At 39.7% G+C, this 21,272-nt stretch overlaps 1 protein-coding gene across 7 annotated transcripts in view; it reads left to right on the plus strand.

Annotated features, from left to right (window-relative positions):
* Window positions 1-226: 226 nt before the first annotated feature.
* cntn5 (contactin 5) overlaps window positions 227-21,272 on the plus strand; it is a 98,543-nt gene continuing 77,497 nt past the window's right edge. For 5 of the 7 annotated variants that reach the window (XM_019272925.2, XM_019272926.2, XM_027280967.1 and 2 more), the window contains exons 1-2: window positions 227-353; window positions 5,461-5,869. The gene's annotated coding sequence lies outside the window, so the exon portion shown is untranslated. The remainder of the gene's footprint in view (window positions 354-5,460; window positions 5,870-21,272) is intronic. The other 2 variants (XM_027280965.1, XM_027280966.1) reach the window with 2 other exon arrangements.

Here is a 21,272-nt window from a genome sequence, read left to right on the forward strand (position 1 = left end):
AGAGATGTTTTGGTGTCTTGATGTTTCAACAGGGCGGCCATTGAGAGGAGTATATAATATATATAAATCAAATCAAATCAAATGTGGGGCGCTTTAGCGTTTGTGTGCTGTGCAGCTGAGGGGAATGTGGGCAAGCTGTGGTATGTGATCATGGACACGCCTCCAGCAAAGCTGTGAACTATCATGCAATTACTGCACTTGAGCAATGTGTTACTTTATGTCTGATACATCTAAATCTGTGACAGCTTCTCATGAATAAATCCAGAGGTGATAAGTGCGTGCAAGTATTGACTTTCTTCTTTGGAACAAGTCACGTTTGATCACATAAGAAGAGAATAAGATGCAGAAAGACTGTAAGTATATCTTGATATACTAATATTTTGCTCTCAAAATGAATATTGATACTCAAACACTGCATTATATATTTGATTAATATTCTAAATATGTCCAAACTCTGTGGCGCTGAAGTAAAAATGACCTTCAGGTAATGGATTTACTTTACAAAGTTCAATGTTTTCCGTGTTCAGAGTCTGAAAATGAAAACAAAGCATCCTTTTCTCTGTGACTGTAACTACGTCTTCAACTGGCTGACAGGTTTGATATGTTTAATTAATTCAAACGTTGCTCTGATTCCTGTTGTTGTTGCTGTTTTTTTTTTTTTTATACTTACTTTAAATAGACTTTAAGTCTTTCATCCGTCAGTGTGACTTTATGCAGCCACTCGCATGCATAAACACTCTACGCAGCAGATGTTGGTGCTACCAATAATGAAAAGAATCAGTCTACCAACCAAATTATAATTTACCACCTCTATCTAGTCAGCATCTGCTGAGCAATAAATATAAATTGCTTAAATTTGCTAAGCATGTTAATGTAACTCACCATCTGTACTAGTATACCTTTATGCTTTTCTGACATTTATACGGCAGCGGGCTCATACTCACAAATAAAACATGTGCAAATATACTGCACATGCACAAATACAGTATAAATAGAGGCTCCCATATTTAAAGTGTGTCCACACACAAGGAATTTGACTGTGGTTTTATGTTACATCCACAGCTATAGGCACGGTAAACAAAAAGCTACTATGTACAGATATAAATATCTATCTATCTATCTATCTATCTATCTATCTATCTATCTATCTATCTATCTATCTATCTATCTATCTATCTATCTATCTATCTATCTATGACAATATTGCAGTGGTGCAGGGTGCAAAGGATACTAAAATAAACATTTATGTAGCAGGTTGCTTTATGTACATGAGGTAGGTGAATGTGACAATATATACAGTGTGAGCAGTATGAGTAGATTGTGTGCGAGTGATGATATTTACATATTTTAGAGAACAAAACTGAATTTGGACGGCGAGAATAAATAATTTACAAGCACAGTGGATGTTGGAGATTCGTAGTGTGAGTGTTCCTGACACTGTGTGTCTGGTGTTAACTGTTAAACACAGTGGATGGCCTGTGGGAAAGAAACTGGGAAATATCATCATCATATTCATTCAACAGAAATATCATATATAAAGATACATCTCATTAGATTGTACCAAAATATACTATCGCCCGCGTTTGACTCAGAAGTTGGTGCAGCAGCCTGAGCAGTGGTGGAGTGGAGAGCAGTGTAGCACAACACAGCTCGAGCCGGGGTCTGTAATGAAGATAAATTAAGACGTTTTCTTCGTGGATAGTGCTGTGTTGGCTCAAATGCTGAGGATTGCCATCTCCTTAGCCTTTCCTTGGGAAATTAGGTTTCAGTCAGCTGCAACATCACACACCACCTTGCAGACCGCAGATGTCAGATACTTGCATCGTTAGAAGTGTGAAAGTGTTCATTCCCGCGCCGACAGAAGAAGAGACAGACTTGAGTGAAGGAAGATTATGTAGTGAACAGGTTCTGCCAAGTGATATGACTGATCAGACAGGTGTTCAGGCCATGCTGTTGATTCCTGCAAGACACTACTCTAACTCATGGGACTGGCTGCCGTCACTTAGTCTGGCTTTCTTGCATCTTAATTATAAAGGAGAACATTTGAAACCCTTCCAGGGTACATCACTGATGAATGATGAAGTCCACCATAAAGCTGGCTTTCACAGGTTTGATCTTTTTCTAGTGCGGCCACTAGAAAAACGACGGGTTTACGGGTTACGTCAGGGAGGAAATTTGTTTCTGATGTCATAGATTTGACCCGCCAATATCATATAAAGTTTGTCTTAACAGCGTCCTGCCCTACAACTCATCCCATCACTTTCCGCTTGATGTCAAGCCCGTATTTCGAATCCTTTTCTTTCTGCGAAGCCCCGCCTCTCTAATTATTTGCGGGATTCTTACCACCAATAACACGTCGTCATTTTCTGCATCTCAGACAGTTTTACTGAACATCCAGGGTAGACTTCACTAAACTCTAACCGTCAAACTTGAAGCATCATCCTTGGCTGTAATTATATTTCATATGAAAAACATGTTTGCAGTTAGTTAGAAGTGTCCGGAAATGTTCAAGAGAAGACGGAAGAGCCACATCAGACAAAGGTTAACGGGATGAAACTGAGTAGGTTGGCTAAATGTGTCCTTTACTCATATTTATGCCACCATTGTGTAACAACTAATTGCAAATGAGTTGTTGTGACATCTACAGAGCATTCAGGTTTAGCACCTTGAGATATCTGCATCACTTTTTGTTCCCAGCATTTCATTTTGTCAGCTGCAAGTGTCACAATAACAGTCCAAAGCCTGCAGTGTGATCATAACAAAAAAAACAAAATCGGTGTGTTCTCACAGGCAATATGGCAGATTTGCATTTAAAAAGATGGCCGCAAGAGATGCGCTCAGGCCTGCCAACGTGTTCCTGTTGCCTGGTTAACGAACTCTGCTGATTAGTGGCGCTTTTTAACATGAAGCTTTAGGAGGCATGTTTCTGCTTTATCTTTACTTTAATTACACATTGACCTTCCTTATCTTATGCGCACCTGACGCACCATCAACTGCAGGAAACTGCTAATCTGGTCCCTGAAGCAGCAAAGACTGAACCAAGACTGTTGTTTTTCTCGCATTGTAAAGCCCCCCCCCCCAAAAAAAAAATATGAGTGTAGATCGAAAACATGCAGCGTTTGAGACAGCACAGGCTGTGTTCATGATTGAGGCTGATTATTAGTATTGTGACTGATTGTGATTTTTGCTTCATGACTGCTCTGCTGAATAAATGCTACTGCATTAGAGATAATAGTACAGCTTTTACCCTGTTGAAACAAAAGCGCTGAACAGTTTACTGCCTTGTAGTTGAACAAGACAAATAGAATGCACCATATCCTGTGAATCTGAAACATTATTCAAGACTGTGGGTGGCAGAGTCCTAAACTACTAAGCTTAAGGTAACAGACATGAGAAATAATATGCTTTCCTCTGAAATATATTTTGCAGGCTCTACTTACTATAGGCAAAGCTCTCCGAATGATATCGGTGCCAACAAGCAAAGCTGCAAAAAGGACCCTTAAAGTAGTGCTTTTAAAGACATGGCATCTGAGAGCCGATAAGAGCTACAAGCATTGGAATGGATCAGTTGTGCAATAGGAAGAGCACTCAGTCACGGGTCCTGTTTAATTAATGATGGGGGGTAGAGATAGGCTGTTATTGTCAGTCAAACACTCACAGCAGAGGGTGGCAATATGAGCTATGTAATGGATATGTGAAACAGAAGGAACTAATCTATACTCTCCAGTCTAGTACCATTAATGTTCCTTTAGGAGGGCAGGGGCGCTGCTGCATTACACACATAACAGTACACTTTATTTTTTTCTGAATGCAGAAAATAAAACACGATTAATAAATGTACAATAATAAAATTTAGAGAGATGGTTTCATAAACCGAGTTTTAGTTCTGCTTTATCTCATCCTTAATTAGACCAACATAATTTTATGACATTCATTTCACAGTGCGAATAACTAATTTAATAATAATAATAATAAACAGTTTTCTTACGTTTGCGTTCATCAGAATGTGGTTACTCGCCTTTATGTTCACCTTTTTTATTTCCACTCATCGTTCTTTTGTTACCTGTGGTTTCTAAAATGAATCCTGAGAATAAGATTGAATAAGAGATCAGCTCCCCTGAAAGACATCATGTTCGCTGTAAATGGAAGAACAAAGACAACTGGACCGATGGTCTTAAGATTCAACCTAAAGTCCCTTCCATGGATGGACCAACCCAATCTGACTCTGAAGCTCAATGAGGTAGCAAAGTGGCCTATTGATTCACAAAGACTGCATGGATCTACAGCCAGTCGTGACCATCAATAGACACTCGTCCTGTCAAAAAAAATCCTTGGACAAGGCACTAAACCTCGACTTGTCAACGCCAGACTAACAAATGCCCGTTTGTAGAGTTAAACTGAAAATATACACGAGACAAGTGCAAGACTAGCTGAGCAGTTTAATCTCTCCTTTTCCACAGTGCATGATTTTGTCCACTATTTAGAAAGTTTTGAAAGAAATGATTTAACCTGACGGCACAGTAACAGTCTCTTTGACATCAGGACTTTTTTTTTTCCAACGTCTTATGTGTCAAAATAAAGTTCAGCTGGCTCAGAGGCTGCTGATTGCAAAGCAGGTATTAAGCAGGTTTAATGGTGGACGGCATTACCGCCACCTACTGTGCTGGAGAGTGGGCTGAAGTTTCCTAACTCCAGCCTGATTAATCTGCGTTTTTTTTTTTTGGTTTGTTTTTTTATTGCTTTATTTTTTCTACAATTAATTAATGGAAATTAACAACCAAGAGGCTAACGCTTCAGCATCATCTGATATTAATATTCAGTAGCTAGAGGTCTCTTTACAGAGATGTGTAAAGGAGCGACGGCTCCATCATCAGCTCCAGAAACATTTGAATTTTCAGAGTTTTCATGTGTTTTAATGTCTTGTCAGTGGAGGGCTGCACTGTATACTTTAGTATTGATGCTCTGATCTCAACATCAGTGTTAAATCAGACATAATATCATAGTAGCCTACTTTTCCAAATAAAAAATGTCTAAACTAGCAGAGATGTAGTTACAGAGTGTGGCCACTGGATGGCACTGAAAACTCTCATTGTGCCAAATATTACACACATTAGGTTAGCTACATATTTTTTTTTACCAGTAATAATAAAGTATTTAAATATTTGAAAAAGATACTCTGCATGTAAGGTGATTGATAAATAAATCTGTGCATGTGTCCACGTTGGTAACCTGCGTAAAACGGGTTTGAATGTCTTTTTAAATATGCATGTGAATAATTTGTAATGTGTGCACCTCTCTCTGCACAGGTTGCTTTTTTTACTCCTTTCTTTGAGCCAACTTGAACATTTTCAGCAGCATGTTTTAACCAGGTTAACTCGCCTCAGTGGCACACACTGATGCCGATGCCACTCCTTGTAACTAAACTGAGGGGCCACCTTTTTTTTTTTTCTTTCTCCTCAGCACCAGTGAGACGGGATGCTGCGCTGCAGAGAGAGCCTGCCGGCTGCAGCGGTGGAGACTGACTGAGAGGGGGAGACCAAACCAGAACCTCCGTCCACCACGACGCACAGCTCCGGCACAAAGCTCCCTGAAGTGGAAGAGAAGGTTTGGCGCTTGAGGGTGGAGAATCACATCCATCCACTGCTCTCTCTCTCTCTTTTTTTCTTTCATTCTTTTTTTACTTGAGGATGTACTGTTTACGCTGGTTAACCAGATAGAGACGAGGACCTGGACTTGATATATTCCCAATACTGCTGCCATTCCGCGGTTTGGATCGGGAAGGAGAGGCGCTATACGGCGGTCAGCACAGGCGCTATCATCCGGGAGAGGAAAGAAAAAAGTGCGACGAGGAAAGACTTTTTTATATTCAGTGAGTAAACTGTGCGTCTTACGCGTTTCTGTGTGTTTCTGCTCGGCTTGTAATGGAGCTCCGGCGCTATGAGTGAACGCAGGTTGTCCAGAGAGAGACAAGTTCTGCTGAGAATGATAATAATGTTGATAAAATCACCTCAGAGGAGGAGCTGGACACTTTGGGATGGTGTCATCTATCGACATAAGTTCCTAACCTCCCGCCCTTCAGGATGCTTTATTCCCTCCTTATAATAACTTCTGTTTTTTTTTTGTTTTTTTCTAAATCACTGATTTGGAGTCAGATTGTGAGCTGTTGAATCAAAATATGCACAAAAACACACCATGAAGTGTCAAGTGTTTTATTATTATGCCTCGGGGGGGAAGTTGGAATAAATCTGAACCCCTCACCACGGTCACGAAACAAGAGCTGCTTTTGAAATGTATTTACACTCAAGTGGGGTCGAGGTGCTTTTGATTGGAGCTCAGACAAAACCCCCCCGATGATATTTGTGAAAGGAAAGAGCTCCTGTGAGGGAAGGGCAGAGGCAGGTCCCTGTTTTTGTTTTTTGGGGAGGGAGGGAGTGCATCTTTAGGTTAGCAGAGCAGGAGGCTGCAAACACAAGTAGACCCACAGGAATTATCTAATCAGAGATATGCAAATTTCCCAAAGTCTAATTTTGTGGCTTCTCTGCGGTTGGATGTTTAGTATAATACTATCGCCTGGCTGCTGGTGACAGTTGGGTTGTGCATTGTGGCTGCAGGCTGTGCACACTTCTTGTTTGATCTTATTGATTTGGATTTTTCTTTTTTTTTATTCCAGGGCTGTGTTTGGAGGATGAGCACGGGGTATTATTAAGCCATTATTCAATTAGGAGTATTATTTCCAGTTTTGTCTTGAAGTATGTGTGACTTTCTTTTCAATGACAGCAATTAGTCAAGAGCTGGCAGACACTACAGAGTCTGCCAAAGGAAAAATACAACCTTTTGAAGTGTGTCTTCTGTCAGTAAATCCCCCTGCTGCTTTGGCTCCTCTTCATTTTTTATTTTTTTGGTCCATTCAGAGACACTGAGTAACACAACTAGTCTCTAATTTAGTGTCACTAAGTATGTCATTACAATATTGAAGACTGGCAGAGATTTAAACCGTGAACCTTTTTGGACTAGTTTCTAAAAATACAGGAACTAGTTTTTTTTTTTTTTTTGCGTCTTTCAGTCAGTCACTCCAGAGTTTGACACAAATGATGTTCAAACGTGGCGGTGCTGCTTTGAAAACTCTGCTGATGGAAACATTACTGATGCAAAGAGAGTCAGACAACGTGACAGAGGAACGTTTCAAACATGTGGCTCAGGAAGACAAATGAGAGGGAGGAGAGAAAGATAATTTTCTCTTGTTTTTTTTTTGTTGCTATTCTTTGACTCAAAATTTCTTAGTGATGCATGCAGCGGGTCCTGACCCCCTGGTTGAGTTGCAGTGTGTGTGTGTGTGTGTGTGTGTGTGGATATGCATAAAGAAAAGTAGTCTACTCAGTCTTTTTTCATTTTTTTTGCTTCAAGCACAATTTCATTCACATCCTTTTTGATGGATCGTGAGTTGAGCACATCCATCTTCAACTGTTATGTCACACACGCTGTACTGTAGTTGCATTCTATCGTTTGCAACATGGCTGCAATCAATATTCAATTTTGCAACGATGTAAAAAATATATCTAGACGATTCAGCGAAAAATCACTTGGCTCTTTTTGTTTCCGCACACAAACCGCTCTGTTTACTTTCTACTGAGGCCAACAAGTAAATCATTTCACTGTTTGGAGGTCGTGAAGGTGTAAAAAATACTAAATTTCACGTCTTATATCTTCAGATGTTACCTGTATGACTGCTAAGTCATGTGACCTCCACAGTCTAATGCTGCCATCGTTTCCTGTTAGTGTTATACAGCATCCATTAAGGCTTAATGATGGAAGCCTAACGTCAAGTCATGCTTGTGATTTCAAATGGGCTATAATTTGCCATAATGTTAATCCGGATATATATTTCATGAGCCCTAATGTGCTTAAACGATTGTCATACCAGACCACTCCGCCGCTGCGTTTAATTTCCTGGGATCATCTGAAAATGGTTCATCTCACCCTCACTGAGGGACGCGCAGTCAAAGAGTGGCCAGACTCAGTCCTAATCAAATGTAGTCTCACCTGCATGTCGGGGGAATAGATGTAGGGAATGAACAGCTGTGCCTGTTTGACTTGGCTCAGATTAGAGGTTACCCGTATCCTTATCGGATGTAAATCACTTTATTTGCTTGCAATACATGCTTTAAAATGTTTGTATATCCACTCGGGGCCAGGTGTGAGATGAGATGCAAATTAGCAGATCGGCTTTGATGGAAATGGAATATGTCCTGAAGTTACAGCTGTCCCACCTTCTTAAGTGAAATGATTATTGACGTGAGCCAACAGAAATGTATTTAGAGTATGGCTAATTGAAAATGACAGCTCTGGTGAAGGCAAGACACCCTCGAGACACTTGGAAAAAATAAAAAAAATCATACCAGCGGTGACAAGAAAGAGGCTAGGGACAGCAACTGTCTCGCCAAGACAATGGCACCCAAGGGAGTCCTATTTCCACTGACAAATCAGAGACTAATAAAGTGAAGATGGACAAAAATGTCTTGCAGATCACACTTTGTGCTCAGCAAGCTGATATTTTCAGAGAGAGTCACTGCACAGGCTGTATGGACTGAGTGTGTACTACAGAGCTGTGCTTTTTCTCTACGGTGACAAGGACGTGTGTGTGTGTGTGTGTGTGTGTGTGTGTGTGTGTGTGTGTGTGTGTGTGTGTGTGTGTTGTGTATCCAGACATCTGTAAACATGTTTTTTTTCAGTGTCCACAGAACAAAATGTTGTAATTTTGTTCTCAAACCACAGCAGTGACTAAGCATGTAGGTCCTGGGCATCCTTCCCTGCTAAGATACGAGATGACATGCATTTGTTAAATTAAAGAAATTGTTTTCTATAAGGAGCTGTTGGTGATCTTGACAGAGGCGGTCCCTTCCTTGGCTCCCTCCCTATCTCGCATTTTGTCGGGTAGGAGAGACCCACTGGTCTTGCAGAGCCTGGAAGACAAACGTCCCTCAGGATCCATCTGACAACTTAATTTATATAATTGCTTAGAAGCATCTGCGTGAGAAAAAGACTGACTTTCATCACCCTCCTCCACTTGTCACTGTTATGAATGACTTAGACTTGATGTCCAATGAGTCAAGCAGACAATCTTAAGGCACGCTGATGTTGTCATGCGTGTGAACCACAGAATAAACACTGTTAATTTGATTACGGTCTTCTTATAGGAAACACTGTCAGCTATCGGATTGTTCAATAAGTCTGTGACAAGTGTGTACATGTGTTAATTAACATTAAGTGACATGACAGCGTCCGCGTGTGTGGCTCTTCCCTCTTGTTCCTGCGCCGCCTGCATTCCCTTTGGTTCTCAGCAGCCGATCTAAATGGCTGAAATAAGTTGTTTGGCTGTCCCACAGCCTCAGGTTGGTTAATTATACAGTTATCTGTTTGTCTTTGCACTGTCCTCATTGTGTTAACTTTGAGCGAGTCACCTGCAGATAGCCTCCGGCAAACTGCTTCAAATAGGTGTTGAAGATGTTGGAGGTTATTAATTGCATGTATGGGATGAGGCAGTGTGAGTCACGTTTGAAACGTAGAAAAAAAAAACACACACCCCTGAATTAAAAAAACGTGTGGCACTCATTTGTTCAGATATTAAGATTTAGCAGTTATTGAGGCAACAAAGCGAACCTTTCACCTGCGCTGTTAAAATGTTCACACCGGCACACTTTCTACTTGAGTCACATTACTCGTGTGAAAATAGGTGGTGGTTGATTTGGAAATAGTTTGTCAGTGAAGTGAACACAGAGTATTTGTTGAGACGCTATGGAGAGAGCAGAGATGATGGTGATGGTGGGGAATAGCCCGAGGATGGAGTGTTTTTTTTTTTCAGCAGGCAGCTCCTGATTTTATGTGACAGTAAAGGGCCTTATCTTCCAGGGCCATGATGAAGCACAACACTCTTTGATTTTTTATCTTCTAAATGTCTAACAATCTCATGCCCGAGACAGATTAGTGAGATGAAGGTGTAAAAATGGGCTATGTGATTTTCAGGGGAGTCAAATTCGGCCAAATAAAGGTTCTGAGGCGAAATCTGCATCGTGCTGATAGTACGGACGGAAAGATTAACTGAAACCACCGACACACTTTTGACCTTCAGGTTGAAGAAAGTGAAAAAATATCTATTGTGATTGACGGTGGAAATATGATCCCTCTTGTTGCATGACTTGATTATTTTTGCATTTGCAAGCAATACTGTGTGGCAGAGAGTAAATGGGATAAAAAGGACACGGTCTTTGGTTGAACTTGTTTTTGCAGCAGCAACATCTCACTTGCAGTCTCTTTTGTACTCTGCATTTATTTCTGTTTTTCATTACCTCAGACACTGCATTGATCCCGTAAAGAATTAGTTGGGGTTTTTTTTGCCCCTCTTAATATTCATTGGAGTCCAAACCTTTCTTTACAAGTCCATTTCTGTGCCGTCTTAACAAGTCAAACCTCACATGCAGAGTATCTCTGGCCAGGGATCAACAGCACCTCAAAATCAACAGCACGTCGAGTTTATTGAATTTCCATGTAACATTTGTTATATCTAATTATGTAGAATTACCTTTTTTTCTAAATATTTTGATCTTCAACCCTAATGAAAATGTCTTCAGGCCCCGCTGGTTAACCGTCCTGTTTGCTGGCTCATTAATGTGAAATTGCTTCTCTGCCTCTTTTTATAAAAAGCATGTCCTAAAACAAATAACACGCAATATCCTCGCTAGATTACGTTTTCAATAATTAATCTTATCTCTTAAATCCTTAATTTTTTTTTATTAGCCTTTTCATTTTCACCTGACGTGACACAGATTGGTTTGTGTTATATGTTTCTTTATTATATAAGTTAGATTGTAAGCGCGGAAGCATCCTGAGTAAGATTTAGTTTGCTGCTCATGTAGCAAGCTGTTAAAAATGCTTTTTTCCAATCTTTGCTTTATTTTTACTGCATACATGCTATTTGGAGTGTAAAGGTTCAGAACTAAAAAGCTTTTTGAATCCATGAAAATAACCCCTGAGGTCGAAATCTGATTCAACACGTCTCTGTTGTTGTTGTTTTGTTTCAGTTTTTTTTTTAGTTTTTTTTAAGTTTAGGCCTTCTTACTGTCCACTAACTCATGGTGAGGATGCACTGTGACATCTCTTGCAACCCAGTGGGTATTTCTGAAAAGAAGACAGCAGTGCTGTGGAGGAGGAGGAGTGTTTTAGGGTCACCTTTCATACAGTACTAAGCCATGCATCCTGCAGGCTCATGATGAGTTGCTACGTTCCACTCTCATGCCTCCTTTCTCCCGAGAGATGAAATGTGTATGGAGGTATCTGTCAGAATACAGCTAACAGGGGCTGCTGTGCTTAGCTGTACTCGTGCAGTAGCTCCCTGTTCATTGTCTCGTGACAAACACTGGATTTATTCTACCCAAGTGAGGCAGATTTGGCATAATTTCCTCAATATCGTTCTGTTAGGAGACATAACAGTACTCATATGAATGGATAATGATTGAAGCGTAGTGATTTCATGTATACTGCCAGCGACTTGGCGATGAAAATCTTGATCTCATACATTAACTATATGCGGATGTGAATGGCCAACTTGAATGTGAGCTGGGAATATTAACCAGGAAACTGCATCTCATTCAGCATACAGAAATGCACGCTTTAACAAATGTAGGACTTAACACCGGTAAAATGTCCTCCAGATATTAGGATGATGTGAAGCTTCATTAGGCATCGGGATAAGACAGACGCACTGGTGCATTTTGCACAAAATAAAAGAGAGAACGTCGCACTCTGAAGCTTTTAGTCAAAGATACTATTGAGTGGTGAGTGCTGATGTTTGATTTTTTTTGTTTGTTGACATCAGCTGGCATGTTGATGTGGGTAAAATCATGGCTGCAGTGAATTAAGAAAATGTTCCTGGAGGAAAAAAAACAAAAAAACAAATCGGAGGTGTTGGTGTTTCTCTGATTTTAATTATTTCATGCTGGCATTATTCCGATGTGTGGTAATTTATTCGCACGGTTGACATTTTAATTCACAAGTCAACGTTCAGCCTTCCCCGTAGCATCTCTTCGAAACGATTAGCTCTTAATAAAATGATAAGATAAGCAACCTGTGAGCAGCAGGTGAGAGGCTACTCAATTGTCTCATTTTGCAGCCGTCTGCTGGATCAATAAATGTAATAGTTAATATAATGAGAGATTAATGGGAGATGTGACAACGAGGGCTCACAGAGCAATGTTGTTAGCGGATATGCGGAATTGAAATATCCAAATGCAGCCTCACACAATTAAAATAGCAAAACATTTATGTCATTGCTTCAAAATATTCACGTAATACAGCTGTAGAGTGTCTCACCTGACAGACTGAATTCTCATTTGAGCCTTTGATAAGCAGCTTCTAATTAGTCAACAACTGGAGGTTTGTTTTTTTTAAAACTCTTATTTTAAAGTAGATGATTAATTACTGTACTGGTCTGGAACACACACACACACACACACACACACACACACACACACAAATCAACTGTATCTAGTTAGTTTAATTAGTTGTTTTTCAAAGTGAAAATAATTATGATGTGAATTTCAGGGCTCTTTTTTTAATTTATTTTTATTCACATACCATCTCGTTATCCGTTACTTTAATAGTTTTAATAAAACTGCACGTTCTTCCAGGCTTGCACGGGTTTTTCTACGGGTACTCTGGTCTCCTCCCACAGTCCAGAAGCATGCAGGTTAATAGGTTAATTGGTGACTCTAAATTGCGTGTGGGAGTGAATGAATGTGAGCATGAAGGATTGCTCGTCTTTATGTGATGAACTGGCCGACCTGTCCAGGGTGCAGCCCGCCTCTTGCCCAATGTCATCTGGGATCATCTCCAGCTCCCTGCGACCCTGCAAAGGTTGAGCGGCTATGGATGGATAGATGGATGGAAATGAAATGGGTGTTGACTAAGCCATATTTTAAATTCAGCATTGTTTACATCCATTTTTACGAGCTTGCAGTCATCTCCTTCCCTGCCTTTGCTGGTGCATTGCAGCATATCTTAACCTGTTAGCGTCCCCGTTGATCAGTGGCTACGCATAAAACCATTAGCAGCAACTCGCATACATGTGAGCACACGCGTGTGCACGAGATGAATACAACACCCACTAATAGAAAACCTTCTCCATCGTGCTGTGAGAGGTCAGAAACTCCACAGTGCTTATTATAAAACGTATATGGCTAAAAATATAATGGTACTCGCCTTAGCAATACCAGCTACCCTAAATCCTCTGACTTGCATGTAAAAGTAGAAGACGGTTGTTGGTGGCATTGCTGTAATGTCAGCCTATGATCATACACTTGACACTGGCATATAGTACATGAATATTTATGCAAATATTAAATATAATAATAATAATATTCTGTCTGTTTCATTGATACATTCACACAAACTATATCCTTTGAGTAAAACCTGTATTTTTTTAATTTGTGTAGGATGAAGTGGCATCTATGAGTTATCTTCACTACCAGCTGAATACTGCTCGCCTCACCATCCTCTGTGTTAGAACTCTTATAAAACCAGACTTGAGCCACTGTTAGGTTTGTCCATGTTGGGCTACTGTAGAAATGTGGTGTTGTGAGGAGGACCCACTCCTACTCTAGATCTGTAGGTAATGAAAACAACATTTTTTTTATTTTAAGATGATTATACACTAATGGAAATATTGTTACACTGTTCTGTGTTCAGTAAATCTGACACACTGCACTAGGTCAAATCATTTTCGTCTGTTTTTATCACAACCAGAGGAAAAGTTAATTTCTTTAAGCCATGTTGACGATGTTGCCTTTTCGTTATCAGCTTAATGTTTTTGTAAAACGCACTTTGAACGAGTGGAAACCAATTTTTGCAATCTGTTTATTTCATTTCATTATACACACACTTCTCTGTGTGTGCCGTCGTCAAATTTATCTAAACAATTATCTATAATTTGGGTTTAATCATCATGGATTTAAGAGATTACGTGGAACAGAAATCCCCAGTTCAGTCGCTAATGTCAACCAGTAAGTAGCGTCACTGTGCTCTCCATTGACGAAATGAAGACACTTGGTCACCTAGGGAGCCAGACAGTGGAGATCACATTCAAATAAATTGAAAATTAATTATATCTATACATCATTGCCGCGTATGTGTGCCGTGGGACAGGACAGAATTGCACTGGGAATGAGCGTGTGATATAGAAACTCATATCTACATTTCAGTGCTGTTGTGCTCCGTTTTCCAGCTGTGACCACACGTTAAAGATACCTTCTTCTGTCACAACACTATCGCTGGATCATTTCTACGGAAGCAATTTTTTAGACAATGAAACAAGTATGCACTTTTTTCCAAAAGCACTTTTACAAATCGCTTTAATTCTATGGCCTATACTAAAGTTACCATAGCAACCCGTGCCCCTTGATTTGTGCAGGAGAAATCAGGTCACATTATGGCTACGACCTTCACTTCACCACAAATCTAATAGTTGGTTTTCTTTTTCCAGACTGCCACTCATATGTGCTGCTCTGCTTCTTACCTTAATTGTCTGCATTCAGTCAGATATCAGCATAATCCGAATCATGAATTAAAAGCATCTTTGGCTAAATCACAGATCAAAGCAAAGACTTTTAAAAGACCATCTGTGTTTTTTTTTCACTTTCTCCTCTTTGCCTTCATGTCATCGGGGGGATATCTCGATTTGTAGATCTGCTGTTTGGCTGTTTAATGGATTTTTGGAAAGGAGTGATACCTCTGTAGACATCAGTGATACAGAGGTAAACATGTCATATTTGGATGTATTAGTAAGATTTTGTAACATTTGCAGAGCATTTCCAGCAGGCAGTGTTTGAGAGTTCTGCAGTTCACTAGCTGACAGCGTTGTTTTTATTCGTTATTCTAACGTGCTGTTACCAGAAAGAAACCTTGGGCACAAAGGCACTGATAGCTGTGATTTTTTGTTTTAATTGAGACATTATCATTGAGTTTTGCATTGCAGCTAGCCAATCTGCCATTACATTGTTCTGTGCAACAACACATTGTTTCTTTTGCTTTGTATCCATCCAGTTAGTGCTGCACCATCGGTGCCAATACACATGCAGCATTACTTCACGGAGTAAAACATAATTCCTACCTTACCTCTTTTGCTGGATTCAGATGAATTCATTTCAAGCCGAGAGTCATTTTTGTTGTTAACAGCCCGACACTCATGCATGTGTTAAACTGTGCTGACCTGAGCTGTAGAGATCCAACAATGCGCCTTAAGATAGTCCCCTCATGTGCCAGATCACATACTCATTAAATCTCAATTACAGCAGAGCTCATTTAAAGTACAATTGTGTACCACACTGAGCCCGTGCTCTGTTGTTTTCAGTGGAAAAAGGGAAAAATTCAAGCTGCAGCGCTTCAGGTGCTCAAAGCTGCTGCGAGTGTTTCTGCAGCAGCCTAAAATGGCCAAACGTATGATTCTGCAAAACTTCATTCTGCTTATGCACAGATGTAAAGTAGGTGCTTGAAATATTCTGTATGTAAATGTGATCTATATAATTCTTTATATAGCACATATCCATATTCACACAGATTGAAATAGCCTCTTCTTAACCCGACACTTAAGTTGTTCAAAAGGCAGAGCTGAGTAAACACAGATGGATACATCTGGGCTGATGTGTTATTTTGTATTAATCAGCCACTGCCTGCAGCAGAGCAATGTTTTGTCATCATTTTAAAATCACCATTTATTGATTCATTAATTTATTTACTCTCCAGAATCAGGAATGAAATTCTCTAAGACTTTAAAATAATATGATATAATATTATTATGAGCTGTGCCCTTTGGCATACAGTAGGTGTAATAATGTGTTTGTGGCGAGGAAAAAACAATTTAGCAACTGCAAAATATAATTCATACCTGGCTACATTTCATGATCTGCAAACTAGATATTTTATTGGGCATATATAGTAATTTACCACGTTGCATGACCAGTCGGCCCCGTCAACTGATAAACTTTAAAAGCAGAATCTTCACACAAAGTTTAGTCAGATTTTAGAAGGATTAGGATCCCAACATGTAGAGCGTGTTGTTGAGATGACATACTATCACCAACTGTCAAGTCAAGTCAACTTTATTGTCAATGCCACTACATGTGCAGGACATACAGAGTATTGAAATTTCATTTCCCTCTTATCCCAAACAGCATAAACATGAAATATAAAATATAAGTAAAAGATGTAAAAAAATATCAAATTAAAATATACAAATCTAAAAATATATACAAGCCGAAAGACATCCATGCGGAAATATGGCACAGTGTAAACAGAATCATTATTATGAATATAAATATGGCAGTATGGGCAGAATTTACAGTATTTACTGTGTGCACAGTGAGGTCTATGAAAACTGAAATATGTAAACAGTTTGCTGTACACAGTGCAGACGTCCTCATTATGAATGAATACATACATCACTGAAATTAAAAATTTAAAGGTCCAGTGTGTAGAATTTTGTGGCATCTAGTGGTGACGTTTCAGACTGCAACCAACTGAAGAGCTGCCACCTCTCCCTCTCGGTTCAAGCATGAGGGAGAAACTACAGTGGCTGTGAAAGGTCGTATGTAGAGCCGGTGTTTAGTTTGTTCCCTCTGGGCTGCTGTAGAAACAAGTGTTTCAAAATGACGGACTCCATGGAGGAGGACCCGCTCCCTGTGTAGATATCTGTCAATAGATAGCCTTAAATCTTTAATATCACATGGTTTTGTTAGAGCCTTGTGCTGTGTGAGCTGAACTGGCTGTTTGAAGCATTCGGATGTGGTCTCCGACGTTTTGAGCAGTTCCTTAGATGCTGATTTCGATTTTCTTATGAGAAGGGTCAGCTGTCCCATTAGCTTATTGTCATCTAGATGGATGGTATAGGTGGGAATTCTAGGGTGACAAGGTGCAGTGTTTGTTCATTACTTCTTCTTACAGCAGAGGAAATTGCAGAACTAGATTCAACACATGACGTTGAGAACAACAAATAGCACAGCCACGCATCCATGTGGAGACAGGAATGAGTCTGGCTTTTACTGCGAAGCAGGTGCAGGAATGTCAATGTTGTAGTTTCTATTAACAGCATTCAAACATCACAGTGGGTCAACCATTACCAGCCTTCCCTCGCTAGTTTCTGCACACAGCTGCTTTTTTTTTTCTATTTTCTGCTTCTTCTGTAATTTAGCGACACATTTTTGTCTGTGATTCTTTTTCGAGGGGGTAAAAAACTCAAACTGTCCAACCTAATTTTAGATAAGCTGGAGTAATATGCCATATAATAAAAAAGCTGGAATAATGTTCCACCTAGTTTAATAGTAGAAAGGAGTTAGTCAGTAACTGCTATGAGCAACAAACGTGAGGACCTGTTATCTTTACGTTTGAACATGTGTTGAGCTGGTGTTGCATGTAAAGTGTCCTTGTGGGGATGCTCTCATATTTCTTAATCTGCTCGAGTATTTGGCTTTTTCTGAATATAATCAATCAGTTGGACGTTACATGCAAAACTCTAAACGTTTACTTTGTTTATGCGTTTCATAAGCTGGAGAAAAAATGGTCAATAAGAGCCTGTTTGATGATGTTGACGATGTTTTTGAACTTACATTTATTTTTCTTAACTGAAGCCAGAGTTTTATCAGAATATACTTCTGATGGAGTTAAAACGGAAAGATAAACAGAAGTCGAGCATCCTGTTTATCTCACCAAATCTAGTAAATATCGCATGTTCAAAGATCCCTCAGGAAAGATGCACCGCTCTGAGGAGTGGGAGACAGCTCTCATCAATGACAAACAATACAAGTGTGAGTGGCGCATCCTCAAACTCAAGTGGATGAGCGTGCACAAAGAGAGAGAGACCAAGATTTCTGGAGAACATTGACATGACAAGATTTACAAATTTTGCGATCAGACTGAGAAAGGTTTAACCCGCAGCTGAACGTTCTGATGAAATGCTTCACCCATCTGTGACTGAGCTCTCTGATTCTGATTCAAACACATCGATTGATGAGGTTGATGTTGTGATTCCAGTTAGAAAGATCAAAATGCTGGTCTTAATCAAAACCAACAATCAAAATGAAACGAATGAATTGCCAGTTAACACTCGATTAGTGATTTAATTTAAAAATAAGTCAAGGATCCAGTGAACCAGGCAGAAGTTGGCTCCTCGACTCGGCTCTGATGTCGATTGCTGGAGGTGAACTCGTGTCATTCGGTTGCAGTTGCCACTCTGCAGTCTGCTTTTGCAGTGTCACAGAATCTAATAAAATAATCTGCCATCCACAAAAGTGACATCTCAGAAGAATAAGGCCGTGTCAGATGGACTCTTATCTCTTGCTCACTCTTCAGACTGCCTGTCTAATCCTTTAACTAGTTTAACATCTGTGACACCTTTTTTTATATTGGCTGCATTTGTTCACCTGGCTCAAGTGTCAGCTTGTCTTCAACTTATTTCAAAGACTTCATTTTTGCTACTACACTACTCCTACAGTAACGGTGGTTCTGAAACTGCTCCTTAATGAGTAGATATTGGGGTGGGGGGGCACAGTTACATACAATAGATTTCCATTTACATTGAAATATTCCTCCACCTGATGATGTCCAAGTCCTCTGTAGGGCCGATGATAAGCTCTTCAACTTTATGTCTTTAAAGGCTAAAAGCAAAGTTCTTTTCACTGATATAATGAAACTCCAGTATGCAGATGATGACACTTTCTTTGCCCACTCTGCGGCAGACCATCAGACCAGACTACATGTATTTGCAAGGGCTTGCCAGGTCTTGGGAATCTATCCTCCAACAACTTACACCCAAAGGAACATTGAACGCTCAAAGATGTGGATCATTTACTATATCTTGGCAGACTCCTGTCTACCATGGCAGGCGTTAATGCTGAGATACAACAAAGAATAAAATGCTCCAGTGGGGTTTTCGCAAGGCTGAGGCGTAATCATCCAGACCAAACTCCTGTCTAACAAGCAATAGTTCTGTCCTCACTCCTCTATTGCTGATAGCTGGACTATTTACAGCAAATACATCAAAAAACCCTGGAACAACAACTCCCATCTCTAGTAACAGGCCCTAAACAAGCAACCTGGGGAGAGAAACAAGAAGAATGATAAGCTTAGATCCCGCCTGAGCAAATGCGGCTTTGACCTTAACACCTGGGAAGGGATGCCCTATGACAGGCACCTTTGTAGAAGGATGACTTATGAAGGCACAGCCCCTGTGGATCCAAGATTGACCTCTATACCTCACAAATAAACAATTTCACCAACAGAGCAATCATACTCAGCCATGAGTGAGAGTTTAAACTACACGTTAATGATTGGTGAGATCAATTTGACTTCTATTGAGCAATACTGCAAATGATAGGCAGGTGTTTTTGTCCAGCATCGCAGCTGCAGCTTTACTCCTTGGAAAAAAAACTTTTTAAGGCTGTAACCTTTCCAGAGTTCTTAAGCAGTACTGTGGTTTCATTTTGTTTAATGTCACGCAGTGTCTGCAGTCACTGAAATGAAGCTTTATGTAGTTAATTAACTTTAATTGCGTAAGTTGGTCAAAGAACAAAATGCAAATCGTGTCTGATATTTACTGAGCTTTCAACAAGCAACACGTGTTTGTAAGAAGTGTTTATACAGTACTTGACTAAAGATGATTTTTTTTAGTGAAAGGAACAACACTCAGTTGAGTGCAAAACACAATGGCAGAGATGACTAAGCTGATTTACTGTACGCCATGCAAACAATAGGTAGGCATTTCCGTGAACGCGAACACAGAGATTCAACTTATTTCAATGACAAATCTGTACAATAACAGAGCGCTGATATTTGGTGGGAATGTTGTTATCTGTCTGCGTTTGCTTTTAAAGAGGGCATAACTGCAGGAAAGCACAATGCTGCCCTGCCACAATAAAATGGAGTGGGTTGGGTGTACCAGCGTGACTCAACCACAGTCAAAAGAAACTTTTCATCTAAGGTTTATTGATCGGCTCTAAGATTTATTTATTTTTAATTCTGTAAATTTATTTTTAGTAGAAATAATATTACATCTATTTATTAGCTTTTTCACAGATCACAAGAGCATTATATGTAAAAAAAAAAAAAAAAGTAAATTGACAGATGTTGCTCTGCTAAAATCTATACTGTTTAAGCTTTTGCAGCTCAATCACTCTAACTTTCATTATTACCAATGCTGCTATAACTAATCTTGACCTCACATGCACTTTCACCGTGTGTGTCCTTGTGTATAACTCGTCAACGAATATATAAATATATGAATTTTCTCGCATCATGAATCTGACACTGCGGGCTCAAATGCGCATAAACATGTGCACACAGTATATGCAGTATAATTTATGTTTTTAGTCTATATATGTATATATATTAAAAAAAGAAAAACATGTTCACTGGCTTGGCTCTCTTTAAACGGTGAAGACAACACTTGGATTTATGAGCCATGGTGAAGCAGGTAGATACATCATTTTTATGCCTCTTCTCAACCTTCCTGATGGTGCGAGCTCCCCTGGCAACCATCTCTAGCTCAGGTCAGTGTAATTCCCCAGATAGCCGCTGCAATGAATCCAACATTGAAATGACATGACACTGTAGTTATTTATAAAATGCAGTGTTCGGAAGAGGGGGGTGAGTGTGAAAGGGTGCATAAACCCGGAATAAATCACTTGTTTATATTTTAGGATATTGTGTGTGTTTGGCTGGTATGTGATTTTATTGGTGTCCAAAGATTAGATGGCAGAGATGAGTGTGTGAACGTAATGGTGTGATGACAAGACAGGTGACATTTGAAATGTTTCTAACTTGGCAGGGATGTAGTTGTTGCTTGATCTTGAATTTTTCACCCGCATGGATTTGTCCATCTCTTTATAAACACACAAAATAACACTTTGCCCTTTCCATGATCCCTCGACTGCTGCAGAGAAGATAAACACCTTCCTCCCAGGAAGAATGGCTGTCATTCCACCAGCCTCAGTGTGCATCCCTCCATTGATTCTGGAAACAATGATGGATTTCAATAATGTCACACAATGCAGTTCATAATGATATAGGTTTATGGAGGTATGCCTCATTTTTACTGCAATGACAATCTGCAAAATCAATAATTGCCAGACTGTGAGTTTCGGATCATTTCCGACTTCTGAGAAAATTTGCTTCAGTGATATTAAACGTCTCCTCTTTCTTTCCCTCTTAACCTATTTTCTGACTCATCTTGGCTT

The sequence above is a fragment of the Larimichthys crocea genome, chromosome VII (assembly GCF_000972845.2).
Source record: "Larimichthys crocea isolate SSNF chromosome VII, L_crocea_2.0, whole genome shotgun sequence".
Taxonomy (NCBI): domain Eukaryota; kingdom Metazoa; phylum Chordata; class Actinopteri; family Sciaenidae; genus Larimichthys; species Larimichthys crocea.